Source organism: Pelobates fuscus, chromosome 13 (assembly GCF_036172605.1).
Source record: "Pelobates fuscus isolate aPelFus1 chromosome 13, aPelFus1.pri, whole genome shotgun sequence".
Taxonomy (NCBI): Eukaryota; Metazoa; Chordata; class Amphibia; order Anura; family Pelobatidae; genus Pelobates; species Pelobates fuscus.
In genome coordinates this window covers 35553035-35571217 of record NC_086329.1, presented here as the reverse complement: position 1 = coordinate 35571217, position 18183 = coordinate 35553035, and the positions used below count along the sequence as shown (strand labels likewise).

General features: G+C 39.3%; 1 protein-coding gene across 1 annotated transcript in view; it reads left to right on the top strand.

The window, feature by feature from the left end:
* Positions 1-18183, top strand: part of DICER1 (dicer 1, ribonuclease III) — an 87362-nt gene that overhangs the window by 15070 nt on the left and 54109 nt on the right. The window contains exon 2 of the mRNA XM_063440043.1: positions 11576-11637. The gene's annotated coding sequence lies outside the window, so the exon portion shown is untranslated. The remainder of the gene's footprint in view (positions 1-11575; positions 11638-18183) is intronic.

Below are 18183 nucleotides of genomic sequence, written 5' to 3'. Positions count from 1 at the left end.
TATAATAATACACACAGCCTCTCTGTCATTAAATATACTGTATCTCTCTATAATAATACACACAGCCTCACTGTCATTAAATATACTGTATCTCTCTATAATAATACACACAGCCTCACTGTCATTATATATATTGTATCTCTCTATAATAATACACACAGCCTCACTGTCATTATATATATACTGTATCTCTCTATAATAATACACACACAGCCTCACTGTCATTATATATACTGTATCTCTCTGTAATAATACACACACAGCCTCACTGTCATTATATATACTGTATCTCTCTATAATAATACACACACAGCCTCACTGCCATTATATATACTGTATCTCTCTATAATAATACACACACAGCCTCACTGTCATTATATATACTGTATCTCTCTATAATAATACACACACAGCCTCACTGTCATTATATATACTGTATCTCTCTATAATAATACACACACACAGTCTCACTGTCATTATATATACTGTATCTCTCTATAATAATACACACAGCCTCACTGTCATTATACTGTATCTCTCTATAATAATACACACACAGCCTCGCTGTCATTAAATATACTGTATCTCTCTATAATAATACACACACAGCCTCGCTGTCATTATATATACTGTATCTCTCTATAATAATACACACAGCCTCGCTGTCATTATATATACTGTATCTCTCTATAATAACACACAGCCTCACTGTCATTATATATACTGTATCTCTCTATAATACACACACTGCCTCACTGTCATTATATATACTGTATCTCTCTATAATACACACACAGCCTCACTGTCATTATATATACTGTATCTCTCTATAATAATACACACACAGCCTCACTGTCATATATACTGTATCTCTCTATAATAATACACACACAGCCTCACTGTCTTTATTTTTACTGTATCTCTCTATAATAACACACAGCCTCACTGTCATTAAATATACTGTATCTCTCTATAATAATACACACAGCCTCACTGTCATTATATATACTGTATCTCTCTATAATAATACACACAGCCTCACTGTCATTATATATACTGTATCTCTCTATAATAATACACACAGCCTCACTGTCATTAAATATACTGTATCTCTCTATAATAATACACACACACCCTCATTGTCATTATATATACTGTATCTCTCTATAATAATACACACAGCCTCACTGTCATTATATATACTGTATCTCTCTATAATAATACACACAGCCTCACTGTCATTATATATACTGTATCTCTCTATAATAATACACACAGCCTCACTGTCATTATATATATATACTGTATCTCTCTATAATAATACACACAGCCTCATTGTCATTATATATATACTGTATCTCTCTATAATAATACACACAGCCTCACTGTCATTATATATACTGTATCTCTCTATAATAATACACACAGCCTCACTGTCATTATATATACTGTATCTCTCTATAATAATACACACAGCCTCACTGTCATTATATATACTGTATCTCTCTATAATAATACACACACAGCCTCACTGTCATTATATATACTGTATCTCTCTATAATAATACACACACAGCCTCACTGTCATTATATATACTGTATCTCTCTATAATAATACACACACAGCCTCACTGTCATTATATATACTGTATCTCTCTATAATACACTCACACAGCTTCACTGTCATTATATATACTGTATCTCTCTATAATACACACACAGCCTCACTGTCATTATATATACTGTATCTCTCTATAATAATACACACAGCCTCACTGTAATATATACTGTATCTCTCTATAATACACACACAGCCTCAGTCATTATATATACTGTATCTCTCTATAATAGCACACACAGCCTCACTGTCATTATATATACTGTATCTCTCTATAATAATACACACAGCCTCACTGTCATTATATATACTGTATCTCTCTATAATAATACACACAGCCTCACTGTCATTATATATACTGTATCTCTCTATAATAATACACACACAGCCTCACTGTAATATATACTGTATCTCTCTATAATAACACACAGCCTCACTGTCATTATATATACTGTATCTCTCTATAATAATACACACAGCCTCACTGTCATTATATATACTGTATCTCTCTATAATAATACACACAGCCTCACTGTCATTATATATACTGTATCTCTCTATAATAACACACAGCCTCACTGTCATTATATATACTGTATCTCTCTATAATAATACACACAGCCTCACTGTCATTATATATACTGTATCTCTCTATAATAATACACACACAGCCTCACTGTCATTATATATACTGTATCTCTCTATAATAATACACACAGCCTCACTGTCATTATATATACTGTATCTCTCTATAATAATACACACACAGCCTCACTGTCATTATATATACTGTATCTCTCTATAATAATACACACAGCCTCACTGTCATTATATATACTGTATCTCTCTATAATAATACACACAGCCTCACTGTCATTATATATACTGTATCTCTCTATAATAATACACACACAGCCTCACTGTAATATATACTGTATCTCTCTATAATAACACACAGCCTCACTGTCATTATATATACTGTATCTCTCTATAATAACACACAGCCTCACTGTCATTATATATATACTGTATCTCTCTATAATAACACACAGCCTCACTGTCATTATATATACTGTATCTCTCTATAATAATACACACACAGCCTCACTGTCATTATATATACTGTATCTCTCTATAATAATACACACACAGCCTCACTGTCATTATATATACTGTATCTCTCTATAATACACACAGCCTCACTGTCATTATATATACTGTATCTCTCTATAATAATACACACAGCCTCACTGTCATTATATATACTGTATCTCCCTATAATAACATACACACAGCCTCACTGTCATTATATATACTGTATCTCTCTATAATAATACACACACAGCCTCACTGTCATTATATATACTGTATCTCTCTATAATAATACACACACACAGCCTCGCTGTCATTATATATACTGTATCTCTCTATAATAATACACACAGCCTCACTGTCATTATATATACTGTATCTCTCTATAATAATACACACACAGCCTCACTGTCATTATATATACTGTATCTCTCTATAATAATACACACACACAGCCTCGCTGTCATTATATATACTGTATCTCTCTATAATAATACACACACAGCCTCACTGTCATTATATATACTGTATCTCTCTATAATAATACACACAGCCTCACTGTCATTATATATACTGTATCTCTCTATAATAATACACACACAGCCTCACTGTCATTATATATACTGTATCTCTCTATAATAATACACACAGCCTCACTGTCATTATATATACTGTATCTCTCTATAATAATACACACAGCCTCACTGTCATTATATATACTGTATCTCTCTATAATAATACACACACAGCCTCACTGTAATATATACTGTATCTCTCTATAATAACACACAGCCTCACTGTCATTATATATACTGTATCTCTCTATAATAACACACAGCCTCACTGTCATTATATATATACTGTATCTCTCTATAATAACACACAGCCTCACTGTCATTATATATACTGTATCTCTCTATAATAATACACACACAGCCTCACTGTCATTATATATACTGTATCTCTCTATAATAATACACACACAGCCTCACTGTCATTATATATACTGTATCTCTCTATAATACACACAGCCTCACTGTCATTATATATACTGTATCTCTCTATAATAATACACACAGCCTCACTGTCATTATATATACTGTATCTCCCTATAATAACATACACACAGCCTCACTGTCATTATATATACTGTATCTCTCTATAATAATACACACACAGCCTCACTGTCATTATATATACTGTATCTCTCTATAATAATACACACACACAGCCTCGCTGTCATTATATATACTGTATCTCTCTATAATAATACACACAGCCTCACTGTCATTATATATACTGTATCTCTCTATAATAATACACACACAGCCTCACTGTCATTATATATACTGTATCTCTCTATAATAATACACACACACAGCCTCGCTGTCATTATATATACTGTATCTCTCTATAATAATACACACAGCCTCACTGTCATTATATATACTGTATCTCTCTATAATAATACACACACAGCCTCACTGTCATTATATATACTGTATCTCCCTATAATAACATACACACAGCCTCACTGTCATTATATATACTGTATCTCTCTATAATAATACACACAGCCTCACTGTCATTATATATACTGTATCTCTCTATAATAATACACACACAGCCTCACTGTCATTATATATACTGTTAACTAGGGAGTTTAGGAAGAGAATGACTGATGTTATTCAGTTCAGACACCAGCATGCTGGCAATTCAGTGTCCGTGTCACAAGGAAGGTTTGCGCTGCGTGGGTAGGCTGGAGGTGTGCGTTACAGAAACGTAGTGAAGGTGAGGACATGACGATGGTGAATCGGAGGTTGGTTAATATCTAATACTTTTACATTGTAAACATCGTATATCTCTCTGATATATCATGTATTCAATGCGTTTAGGGTTAACTTATATTAAAGGCTCTCTTTAAAGGAACAATATTTTGGCGGAGCGTCAGGGGTTAATACAAGGGCTCTCCGCTGGTAATCAGGATTCAGCATACAGAAGGCAGGACACACAGCTTAATTCCCATTCCCAAGGACCAGACGACACATAGCCTGGGAGTCAACTGACAATTTTTATTCATGGCTCCAGGAGTTAACTGTCAACTTTTAAATGTTCTGCAATATGACCTAAAGTGGCTAGGTTTGCCACAATGCTCCTTTTATGACATTCTCCCATGCAAGGAAGGTACAATCGATTCTCGAACAGAATGGTGATTACTGTTCGAGAACAGATTGCCTTGTTCACATACAGCAAAATAAGGCTACTTCTGCCACAAATATTAGCATCGTAACCACTGCAGCTTGCTCTAGTGTTTACAGCGCCAGGATAAAACCATATTTGAACATTTTGACAAGTTACTCCTCCTGATAAGCTGGATACGATCCAGGACTGCAATGATTGGCTGAGTGTGCTTACCTGACCTTCAGCCAATGCTGAGCAGGGACTATTGGAGCCTCATGGGACCCCGGGTAATTTGTTAAAATGCTCTAAACTGTTTAAAAAAATACTCTGTGGGGGTGCCAGGGCACTTCTGGCCATATAACCTCTACTGCAGTGGTAGTTGGAGCAGTGGTTTAATTGCTTGTGTTTTAGAGTGCTACACATAAATGGCTTTAACTTAAGGAACACTGTAGAGTCAGGAACACAAACATGCATTCCTGACCCTAGAGTTTAAAAAAAAAAAAAAACACCATCTAGCTCCCCCCTGACATCCCCACCTTCCAGCTGAAGTGGTAGAGGTTAACACATTGAAGGAGTTTAAGCATGCATGGGATAGGCATAAGACTATCCTAGCTATAAGATAAGACCAGGGACTAATGATAGTATTTAGAAAATTGGGTCGACTAGATTGGCCGAATGGTTATCTGCCATCACTATAAATAGTGTTGGATGCGATTTTTAGATTGGTCGTTGTCACACCTGTGACCCCAGAACGTGCATGAATGGGTATGCCGAGGCGCCCATTCTACACCTTTAAGAACGTGAGCAGCAATCGCAATACTGACATTTGGGCCCACATTGGAATATTAGACTGTAGATAGCGACACTGTAAATGGTAACAAGACCCTCAGAGATATATTTACAGTCTAATTGTTGGAAATCCCTTTTGTTCTTGCTCCTCCTTATGGTAGCTTGCTACTGAGCCCTTTCTTTGGGGTAGGGGGGAATCTTCTCTTGAGTGGGTTAGCAATAATTCTGTACGGCATCATGGCCTTGTTCAATTTGTGAATGTGTGCCCCTAACATTTGGTCTCCAGGCAGTACACTTCTTTTTTTTCTTTTTTTTTTTTTCTTTTTTATTATTACACCAATTCTAATCTTTGCATATCCTAAATATTATGCTTTATTCTTCAATTATGTTTTTTTTTTTTTTTTTTTAGCATCTGGTATTATTCACTAAAACCTGATTTTTCCCAATTTGAATTTAAATAGAAAACCTGAGCTGGAAAATACTCTTTAACTTTACTATAGTTAAAACTGGCTATTTCTGCCTCAGTTTTGTCAAAAATATTTAATTTGCGAAAATGTGAGTACGTTTTAGTGTCCCGCCCTCTCTCCTCCCACATAGAGTGTGTGTGTGTGTGTGTATATATATATTAGTGCTGACTGTGTGTTTTATGAATGTTTGTAGTGTGTGTGGTATGCGCTGAGTGTGTGTTTTGTGTTTCTGCTTAATGACCGCTATTACTGTTTAAGTGACTGTCCCCTTCAGCGGTCTTTGCATGTATTGCAGTGGGCTGCCAGGAGGAGAAGCACTTGCAGTTATACTTACCTGAAGCTCTCCCTCCTCAGCGCTGCAGTCATCTTACTTCAGCTCCTGATGCATCCTCCATCCGGAGCTTGCGTCACTGCTCTACTCAAGTGCAAGAGTATAGTTTGAAGGATCACCATTGCCAAAATAGTGCAGTGTGCTAGTATTTGCCTCTTTCCCTCAAAAGTTGATGGTAGAACTTCTATGTGTAGTCAACTTCAGGCTTGACCAGAAGACTAGTGAATAGTCACTATCCTGTCTTTTATCTTGATTGCCTTGGACGTTCAATGAAATTCCAGTGCTGATAATGAGTATTTCATAAAGCTTTTTATCTTTAGAAGATACTCAAACAGTAGTATGTTGGCAGGGTCTCGTAAAAATATTTTTGAATTTCTAGGCTTGCATTTTTTATTTACATTTTTTTTTTTTTTATGACATGAATTTATCTAAAAGCTTGAGCAAGTAAAGCATTTAAAAAATAAAAATAAAATCATTTATATATAATTGGCTGTCAATTAGTTCTCCTTTGTTTAAGTGATACGTTGGTGAGTACTTAGAAATTCCCAAGTGTGTAAAGTCTGCATGGACCCCTGTGACAAGCCATAAAATAATGTTCCATCTGACAAAACATTGGAATGTCTGTTTTATTACACATATTAACCTTGTTTTATTTTTTAATGCTTAATAATTGTTTGACTTTACTGTTTTCTCTTCAGATTGTTAACTCTGTTGTAAGCTTGGTGCAATTTTATATTTCCTTTCTGAATGTGAAAATGGCAGCTCACAGACCACGTTGAAATCAGCGTTTTACAAGCTGTTATTAGATGTAAAACATATGCATAACATCTTCCTGACTTGAAGCTAGTCACTTAAACTAATTAAAACGTTTTCCTAGAAATGTGGGTTTGACTGTAGTCCTTTGAGACACTATAGTAAATGCATGCAACCCTTCCTCTGTAAATATGCAAATTTTTTCAAATTTTCTTTAAATTTTCTTTGCTTTGTTTTTGTCACACTATTAATTGTGATATTATAAAAAACCACCACCACCATGTTTAAAAGCACATGCTGTCATTTTCTGAATTCTTTCAGATGCTTTTTTTAAAACTGCAAGGCAAGACAGATTGTAATTAGATTTGTAAAATGCGTGTGGAGTCTCTCAGAGCCAAAAGTATTGTAATCCAAGAATGCAGACTTCATTCACAAGGCCTTTTATTTGTCTTTTGTGTTAAATGTTCTCATTTTATGTTCCCTTCAGGTTACCAAGGGTGATACTGAGTTACTGACTTTGGGAATCTCTGGGAAATCTCAGCATCAGCAGTAGATTTCGTAGGCAATATGATGAAACGGCTCATTGTTTCTCTGTGATGATAAATGACAGGTCTGGGCAGCCTGCAGCCATTAAGCTAATATTTCCATGAACTTCTGCCAACAATAGCTAGCTGAGAATGATGGAAGTTGTAATCCAGCAGAAAAACACCACCCCAGCTTTACAAGATGTCAGTGACCTCAAATAGTTAGAAATGTATCTTGAGCACAGAGCTGGGTGGCTAAAACACAGATGCCAAAGTTGGCTATGAGTTCACAGAAGCTGGTGCCAAGTAGACCAAAATGAAAACTTACATGCATTTAATTATGTGTGTTTTTTAATTGGGGGTTTATCTAAAAACAGCTTGCAAAACCTGCAGTTCTCATGTTTGCAGCCTTTGCAAGCCCTCCCCTTCTAACACTGCCCAGACGTTCTGTGGCTGTCCAATCACAGACTTCCCAATGCAGTTCAATGAGAAGTCTTTGCAAGGCAGGTGCTCTGGGCATTTACTGACTCTTGAGTTTATATACACTGACCTAACCAAACCAGGAAGTAAAAGGACCAGTTATCTGCTTGAAAGCCATGGGGGTGTAACCAGGATAATTTATAAAATCGTCAATTTCTATTGAAATCTGCACTTTTTGCGAAATGGGGAAAAAATAGGACACACTCTTCACAAATAGTTGTTTTTCAGCAAGCTGAAGTGCTTTAGTGGTCTGGGGCAGTGTTAATTTTGGCGGCAAATTTCAATTTAGTTTTTGTCAGTCTTTTGACTGAAAATTCATTTTAGTTGTATTTTAGTCATCTAAATCTCAAAAATTGTAGTTGACAAAATGAACTCCTTAAAGGACCACTATAGGCACCCAGACCACTTCAGCTTAATGACGTGGTCTGGGTGCCAGGTCCACCTAGGATTAACCCTGTCTGCTGTAAACATAGCAGTTTCAGAGAAACTTCTATGTTTACCTATGGGTTAATCCAGCCTCTAGTGGCTGTCTCATTGACAGCCGCTAGAGACGCTTCAGCGCTTCTCACTGTGATTTTCACAGTGAGCAGACGCTTGCGTCCATAGGAAAGCATTGAGAATGCGCGCACGGCTCTTGCCGTGCATGCGCATTCAGCCGATGACGGGGAAAGGAGGAGGAGAGTACGTTTTTAACCCCTTCCTCTCCATCCAGCCCGGTGGGCACCCTCAAGGCACTATAGTGCCAGGAAAAAGAGTGTTTTCCTGGCACTATAGTGGTCGTTTAAGGACCGTGGACGCACTAGGTACGTCCAACAAAAACTGAATACACAATGACCGCAGCAATATATTACTTACCCTATCGTCGCCGTTGCTCCCGGTCTGGGGGGACTACCTGACAGCCCAGACAGTCCCCCCTCGACAAATTAGGCCCCGCGGGCCATGTGATGGCTCTGAAACAGCGGTCACATGGCCGCAATAGGCGTCCATAGTGCTGCCTGCAGGGGGACTGCCTGAACCGATAGGCAGTCTCCCTGCTTCTGTTAAAATAAAATAAGTGTGTGTGTGTATAATGCCATACTAAGTATATTTTTATATTAAAGGAACACTATAGTCCCCTAAATTACTTTAGCTAAATAAAGCAGTTTTAGTGTATAGATCATTCCCCTGCAATTTCACTGTCATTTAGGAGTTAAATCACTTTGTTTTGGTTTATGCAGCCCTAGCCACACCTCCCCTGGCTATGAGTGACAGAGCCTGCATGAAAAAAAAACTGATTTCACTTTCAAACAGATGTAATTTACCTTAAATAATTGTATCTCAATCTCTAAATTGAACTTTAATCACATACAGGAGGCTCTTGCAGGGTCTAGCAAGCTATTAACATAGCAGGGGATAAGAAAATCTTAATTAAACAGAACTTGCAATAAAGAAAGCCTAAATAGGGCTCTCTTTACAGGAAGTGTTTATGGAAGGCTGTGCAAGTCACATGCAGGGAGGTGTGACTAGGGTTCATAAACAAAGGGATTTAACTCCTAAATGGCAGAGAATTGAGCAGTGAGGCTGCAGGGGCGTGTTCTATACACCAAAACTGCTTCATTAAGCTAAAGTTGTTCAGGTGACTATAGTGTCCCTTTAATATAAAAATACACTTCTAATTAAATTACACACATGTAAGTATAATTATTGTATATTAAAAATATAAATAATGGGTAAATAAATATAAATTTATATATATATATATATATATATATATATATATATATATATATATATATATATAATGTATATGTGTGTGTGATTTTATTCTAACTGTATTTTGATAGAATATATATATATATATATATCTCTTTATATAAAAATACCCTTAGAATGAAATTATATATAATCTCTTTAGGTATATATAAATAGATTAAAATAATACGAAATATATATTGGGGATCGACCGATTATCGGTCTGTCTGATATTATCGGCCGATTTTCTGTATTTTCAACAATATCTGTATCGGCCAATAAAGATACCGATATTGTCTATAATGCAGACCAGGGTCCTAGGGGGCCCAGCACACTCTTATTTACCTTCCCAGCAGCTCCTTTCAGCTCCCCTGTCTAACTCTTGCGAGTCCCGCGGCCGTCAGAGCGTTGCCACAGGTTAGCATGGCATCGCAGCACACAGGCCGTGAGAGTTGGACAGGGGAGCTGAAGGGAGCTGCTGGGGAGGTAAGTAAGAGTGTGCTGGACCCCTCTGCAGAGTCCATGCAACAGTTTATAAAAAAATAAATAAGTTAAAAATATAAAAATAATTTTACAAACTTTAACATATCTACACAAACACACTCACTGCACAAACATGCACTGCATTAATTATATATACACACTACACAAAAACACACTGCATCCACTACACACACATATTCTTGAAAACATAAAGAATTATGTTCTTAAAGTGATTGGCATGTATATTTTGTGCATTAACATTAATAAAAAAAAAAAATTAGCAAAAAATAAATAATAAACATGTTCAGTTAACAGTAGATTTGTGTAGAAAGTGTTTTTTTTTTTCTATAAATTGTAAATGTACAGAATATTGGTATTGGCGATCGGCCTGAAAGTTCAGATTATCTGTATCCGCTCTAAAAAAAAAAACAATATCGGGCAAATTTTTTTTTTTCTTTCTATTTTTATATATATATATATGTATGTAATTTTATTGATTGCAATTTGGGGGACCTACCTGACATCCCAGGCCAAAAGTCCAGAGAATTTAATTTGCTAGCACTGTATTTAACCCTGTAACTTTCCATGACACCCTAAAACCTGTACATGGAGGGGTGGCCACTGTTTTACTCGGGAGACTTTGCTGAACACCAATATTAGTGTTTCAAAACAGTAAAACCTATCACAGCAATGATATTGGTTTGGTTACTAAGGGGTTAACACTGGTTTCGGGTATCCCTTCAATACTTGGAAGTTAAAGATATACCGGTACTTGGCACTAAACTCTATTAAGTGTGTTCCCCACCTGTCACTCTGTGTGCTTGGAGATGTCTTCTGGTAGAAGCATGTAATTGCAAGCTGTAGATCTTTCTTTTTACCTGTACTTTTGCTTGAAAATTGTATGTATTAGTATGCTTTATAACGAGTTCCCCTGCAGGTTTGGAATGGAGTCCTTTTAAAGTATTGGAAACCCCCTTTGTCGGTTATTACATGTAGTAGCAGCAAATTATTTTGTGATGAGCTGTCTTTTTTTTTTTTTGATGAGCTGTTTTTGTACAATTTGTTTGTAATATGTTATATTTTTGTGTTTTCTGTGTTTCACTATAGCCTGGTCTTGTCTCTGCAGGTATCATGATTTCACTGTGCGTTTTAAGTACAGTCAACTCTGAATCTTTGCATATTGTTACGGTAAGGCTGCTCTGATTGATGTTGAAATGAAACCCTCAATGATGTTGGGACATTCTATGCCGTCCTACATTAAGTGAGCTGTAATGCATGTAGGGCACTAGGGCAGCATAGAATGCCCTGCATATTTGGTATGTGCAGGGTTAATTCCATGCTCACACCAGGGAGTCCCAGGTAACAATGGGTACCTGGGAATCTCCTCTGTGTACTTGTGTAGAGATGCATTGATTTTTAGTGGCCCCAGACTTTTTGCAGTGCTGGAAGCCAGCGTGGCAAGTGTTTTTTTTTTTTTTTTTAAATACTTGGTTATTGCCGTGTGAGCATTGTTAAATTCCTGCACACATCACTAAACCTTAGGTAATGGATACCTGGGAGCCAGTTTCAGTAGCCCCAGACTGACCGATGAGCTTCCAGCGCTGCACAGAGCCCTTTAACTCCATTCAATAAACTTTTTTTGGGAGGGGGGAGGAAGTTCATGCAGCTTGTGTGTCCAGCTCCAGCGTGTCCCCAGCCGATTGGGACCGTTGCTGGATTTTTCCAGCTGCCTAGCATTGATCCCTATATAATCGGCTGGAACCAGCACTCTATTCAGAAATATACAAAGTATAATACTGAAAACAGCCAGTAGATGTATTCCTGACACTTTAGTGCTAAACCCTCTAATTAGGTGGCCCCTTAAAAGTAATTAATACTCACGTGGGTCTGCCGACACTGGCCCTGCTCCCTTGGTGACATCAGAATTGCCATAGAGAAAGCATTGCATTTGTTAAATTGGCAAGGGGGCGGGCCAAATGCTGTTTTGGCCAATCAGCAGCACCTCATAGAGATGCATTGAGATGCTGTATGGCAGTACTGCCTACTGTGCCACTTGGAGTTGTCCCTAGAGGCAATGTAAACACTGCCTTTTCTCTGAAAAGGCAATGTTTACATTAAAATGCCTGAAAGCAATGATTACACTCCCCAGAACAACTACATTAAGCTATTGTTATTCTGGTGACTAGTGTCCCTTTTAAATACAGTGAAACCCATTTCTAATATCAGAATTGATTTTGGCAGTTGGTTGGGGTTAGATTTAGGGGTAAGAGTAGGATACGGTTACTCTGTTATAGTAAGGGTTAATACTGTGTATAGGTTAATGAGACACTATAATCACCAAAACAACTTTAGCTTAAAGGGATACTATAGTCACCAGAACTAATACAGCTTAATGTGGTTGTTCTGGTGTGTACTCTCTGTAGGCATTTTCATGTAGACCGTGCCTTTTCTCACTAGGGACACCTCCAGTGGCAGTCACTCAGACGGCCACTAGAGGTGCTTCCTGGGTCTGCAGCACTTGCGATCAGCACCTCTACGCTCTCAATGGATGCATTTATTTAATCCTGTGGGAAAGCATTTGATTGGCTGAGATTGTCAAATCTGATGATTTGTATTGTGATTGGCTTTTTATCAAGACTTCTGATGATGTCAGCCAAGCAGGCAGATCGGGGGCAGAGCTAGCAGCAGCAGACTGGCATTAAAAGTAATATTTTAGATGGTGTTTTAACACTAGGGTCAGGAATAATACATGTTTGTGTTCCTGACCCTATAGTGTTCTTTTAATGGAGCAGTCTTGGTGTGTAGATCATGCCCCTGCAGTCTCCCTGCTAAATTTTATGCCATTTAGGAGTTAAATCACTTTATTCAGCCCTTGTCACACCTCTCTGCATGTGGCTTGTGCAGCCTTCCTAAACACGTCATGTAAAATGTAATGTTTGAAATTCTTTTATTTCACAGTCAGTTTAATTCAGAATTGCATATCACCTGCACTGTTTGTGTGTGAGTAGTTCAATTTACAGAGCAGGAGATAAATACTTCTAAAGTAAGTTAGTATCTGAAAATGAAACCATTTTGTTTTTTATGCAGGCTGTATGGGCCACAGCCAGGGGAGGTGTGAATACGGCTGCATTAACAGAAACAAAAGTGATGTAACTCCTAAATGGCAGATAATTGAGCAGTGAGGCTGCAGATGTATGATCTGTACTCAAAAACTGCTTCATTAAGTTGTTTTGGTGACAGTGTTCCTTTAATTCTGTTTTAGGGCTGAAGATCGTGTTGGGTTGAAGTTAAGGGTAAGATTAGGGTAGGCATACTGTGAGTGTACTTATTGGGTAAGTGGTATGGTTGGTATAGGGTTAGCATTGCCTATCAAAAGTTTTTGGGTTTTTTAAGATCCTAAACACATTAGGCATTTAGTAATCAGGGCTGATACTATTTTTATATAAGATAAGGCCAGGGACTAATGAGAGTATTTCGAAAAGTGCACCTTATTATCACATTGGAATATTTTATACTGACGCCGAGGTCGGCACCCAGGCAAGAACATTGAGAAAAAAATTTTTGGAAAGGGTGAGTGCCAAGTTTATCTCTTTATTTATATATATATATATATATATATATATATATATATACACACACACATACTCCAGCGCACTCGCTTATTCACTAAACAGTGATTTCAAATCTTAGAGATTGTAATAGTTTTATTTAAAAACACCTCACCTAGGCAAAAAATGATGGGGGTTTAGTTACATTGCATAAGCCTGCCAACTACGTCAAAGTACCCCATATTCGGCAGGTCCTATCCTAGTAGCAGCCTAATGCTTGCTCTTATGAGATTAATCCACTTACTTGGGAAATACTTCCTTACTGGGACTCTCTGCAAGTCAAAGCTAAATAGGGTCCTGGACTGAGGCACCTGTAACAAAGAGGGGTGCAAAACCAAGGAGTTGGCCTGGGACTCCCAAATATATAAAAGAAACCAAGAGGGCTGCACTCACCTGAACATGCATACATTATAGGGTGCTGCTGGGGCCAAAATATACAGAATCTAGCGCACTGGAAAACACTTCACCTAGGCAAAAAATGATGGGGGTTTAGTTACATTAAATGATCATACATTGCATAAGCCTGCCAACTACGTCAAAGTACCCCATATCCGGCAGGTCCTGTCCTAGTAGGCTTATGCAATGTATGATCATATAATGTAACTAAACCCCAATAATCTTTTGCCTAGGTGAGGTGTTTTTAAATAAAACTATTACAATGTCTAAGATTTGAAATCATTGTTTAGTGAATAAGCGAGTGCCCTGAATTATTTATATATATATATATATATATATATATTTTATTCTTTTCATGGTGGTATCAGATATAGCAGACACAAATACAAAAAGAGAAGTCCAATATATAGTAAAAACCAAAGAAAAGGAAAAAGTTACCTGCACTCTCTCCTTAATCCCTATGTATATTTAGACAAATGGAGGTCATTTAGTCGCTCCAATGGCCATTGGAGGGAATGCCCGCCTGCCAACGTCAAGGCAGACCCCCCCCTAAGCGGGTCCTAACACTAACCCTTCAGCCGGCTTCCCTGAGCTTCTGGCAAAGATATCTCTAACGAGACAGAGAGAGGTATTTTTTATATACACCCCTATATACTTATTAACCCTTTGTAACAGACCGTTTCGCTCACCAGAGGATACAAGCCGTTTAGGCGATAATCCCCTTCCAGATAGACCAGCAGCTACTGCAAGCACCAATCTCCCAAACTGCAAACTGCACGAATTCACCAACTCCCGAACAAGAGACACACGAACACTGGAAGCAGCCGAACAGGAAAAGCCCTATGAACATCTTACACTCCTGGCAATCGGCATACAATCAAATTCCCCCCAAGAATGAGACAACACTTCACTTTGAGGGGTAAGCAGGAACTCATTTACTGGGGCTACCTGCCCGGCTTTTATGCAGGTTTCCCACCTGGTGGACACTCCCCTAGGGGACCAGATGGGAAACTGGGAAACATATAGGACACGGACCAATCACAGACATACACCTTTAAACAATCCCACAATGCATCATAATCCCTCCTCCCTGGACTGGAGATAATTGGAGAAGTAATCCAATTATCTCCAAGGACAGAGGCAAAACTCCATTACCCACATGGCAGACAAAAAGACAGTAAAAGACACAAAATTACCCACTGACACATTTAGTACACAAAACCCATACATGCAACATATCCCCGGATAGCTTAGATCTGAGCGCACAGTATTACCGAATGGCGCTCAGATCGCATACATATAGTTCAATTGCCATGGAGCCAAAGTCTTTCACATAGTCTTTCGTTACACGAATAGGCTCCATGGCATGGCTATCTGGGGTGAGGCTGTTCATACGGTCAAACTACCGAATGAACAGCCAGTCGGTTCCACTACCGAATGCTGAGGTAAGGAGGCTGGCGGCTCAGCGTTGTTCGCGCAATAAAGTGTCCGTTTTCAGTTCCATAGTTTGAGCGCTGAACACCGCTGGCCGTTCGGTAGTTAAAATGGCCACGCTGCCACGTGTTCGGCAAACAAACAAAGGCCACCCAGCGTTCATCAATTAAGCTGCGGTTAACCGCAGCTTCTGGGCGGTCAATTGACGGCACACTCCAGCTCCTAGGTGGTCCCTCGTACGGTAGTTTGTTCGGTAGCTGGAATCTACCGAACACCCTGGCAGAAAGGCACGAACAAGCCTTTCTGCAGGGAAAATACAAGCTTTGACCTGCAGGGCCATAGTCCAAAGGGAGCAAGCGAGCAACCAGGCTCCTCCAGTGCACAGTGGCGAGGTTGGTTTCGCCACACCCTTAATAGGGAACATATGGGATGGGCGGCAGCATTGTAACATGGCTGTGTGATACAAAGTAAATACAAATACAAAAAGAGAAGTCCTGCATTCACTCCCATCACTACTGGGCCGGCAGCGAGGACTAAAGTACACATCAGCCCCAATATATAGTAAAAACCAAAGAAAAGAAAGTTACCTGCGCTCTCTCCTTAATCCCTATGTATATTTAGACAAATGGAGGTCATTTAGTTGCTCCAATGGCCATTGGAGAGAATGCCCGCTTGCCAACGTCAAGGCAGACCCCCCCTAAGCGGGTCCTAACACTGACCTTTCAGATATAGCAGACATGCAATGTTATAAGCACCTCACATTTATGTTTAATAGGTGATCATATAAACCAGACCTATTGTAAATATAAATTCTGTGTAAAATAAGAAAACACATAAACAAATAAACTATGAAAGTGTAGGGCAAACCAGAGTTAATAGAATATCCCCACTTGCTCCTAATACCTCTGGTCCCCCAGTTCTCCTCTTGTCATTCTACAGGGTTCTAACATGTGCGCACACTCAGAGAAGGGGATACATGCTAATTCTGATAATGGGCAAATGGAAATCTCTGCGTGCAGGGTTGGGGGCAGCCCGGTTCTTAACATCATGAGTGTGATGTAGGAACCTCAGAATTACTCATTTTGCCATCAGGGTCTCTCCCTCCCATATATCCTGCCTTTGGGCAGGTTTTCACAGATTCTCCGTGAAAATCATGGAGGCTTAACGTGTGGCCGAACTAGGCCATCATAATAGCAGGCACTCTAGTTTCCCATGCCCCTGATTCTCCCTGACTCCATATAAGCCCCCGCCCCTCCATACATTCCCTAGAGGGGGGAGAAAAATGGGTAGACGGTTTACTCCTAAGGAGGCACACTCTATTTCATCATACAGAACTTCGAGAAGAAAACAAAATAAAAAGTGAGGAAAATAATACAGAAAGTCAGCCTGATTCGTGTCTTGCAATGGCTACTGGTTAGGAACAAGCCCAGTGGAGTCCACAGAGTAGCTTGAGTGTCTCTTTGCTGGGCAGGACCATCTATGGGGGGGGGGGGGGGGTCTTGGGTTCTCTCCTAGGCCGTTGGCCTTCGGCCCGAGACTTTAGCAGTCAGGTAAGTTGCTGTCCCCCCTCGCTCCTGTGAAGGCAACTTTAGGAGACTTAAGAATTTTGCTGGATCCTCTTCTGCTAAGGACAGCACCGAATCTCCCTGAGGCACCACCAAGCTCTCTGATGTTCCCTCCCCACCGGTATCGAATGCCATGTTGTCTGAGCATCCTGGTGGTTGGCCTGAATCTGCACCGCTCCATCAATGCCACAAACGGCAGGTCATCGAAGACTTTTACAGGACTATCCCCCACTGTGACATTGAGGTGGTTTCTGGCGCGTGCCAGGATAGCTGTCTTTACAGAGAGATCTCAGGTGGCGGCTATGACATCCCTTGGTGCATCTGTCAGGGCGGTGGGAGCTTTCCCGATTCTGAATGCTAACTGCATTGGCAGTGCATCAGTGTCTCCCTTCACCCGCAATGCCCTTGTTACCTTGTTAGTATAGCGAAGCAGGGCCTCTGGGCTTCAAGACTCCGGTGCACCCCATATCCTCACATTTCTCCTGGGGTGCCTTTCCTCCAGCGATGTCACTGTGCACGTATGTCGCTGGACCTGCTCCGATAGTGTGTCCATTTGGGATTGGTCTTCACTAGCCGGCTCTCTCTCTCGTTCCCCTTCTCGTGATTCCACTTCACCTATGCAGCGGTTTAGACCACTGACTTCCGTTTGTACCAGAGCTGGGTCGGCTTCCACACTGCACAGAGGTCAAGTAATAGCCTCTTGATGTCCCTCTTAGTGGATGGAGAGGTGT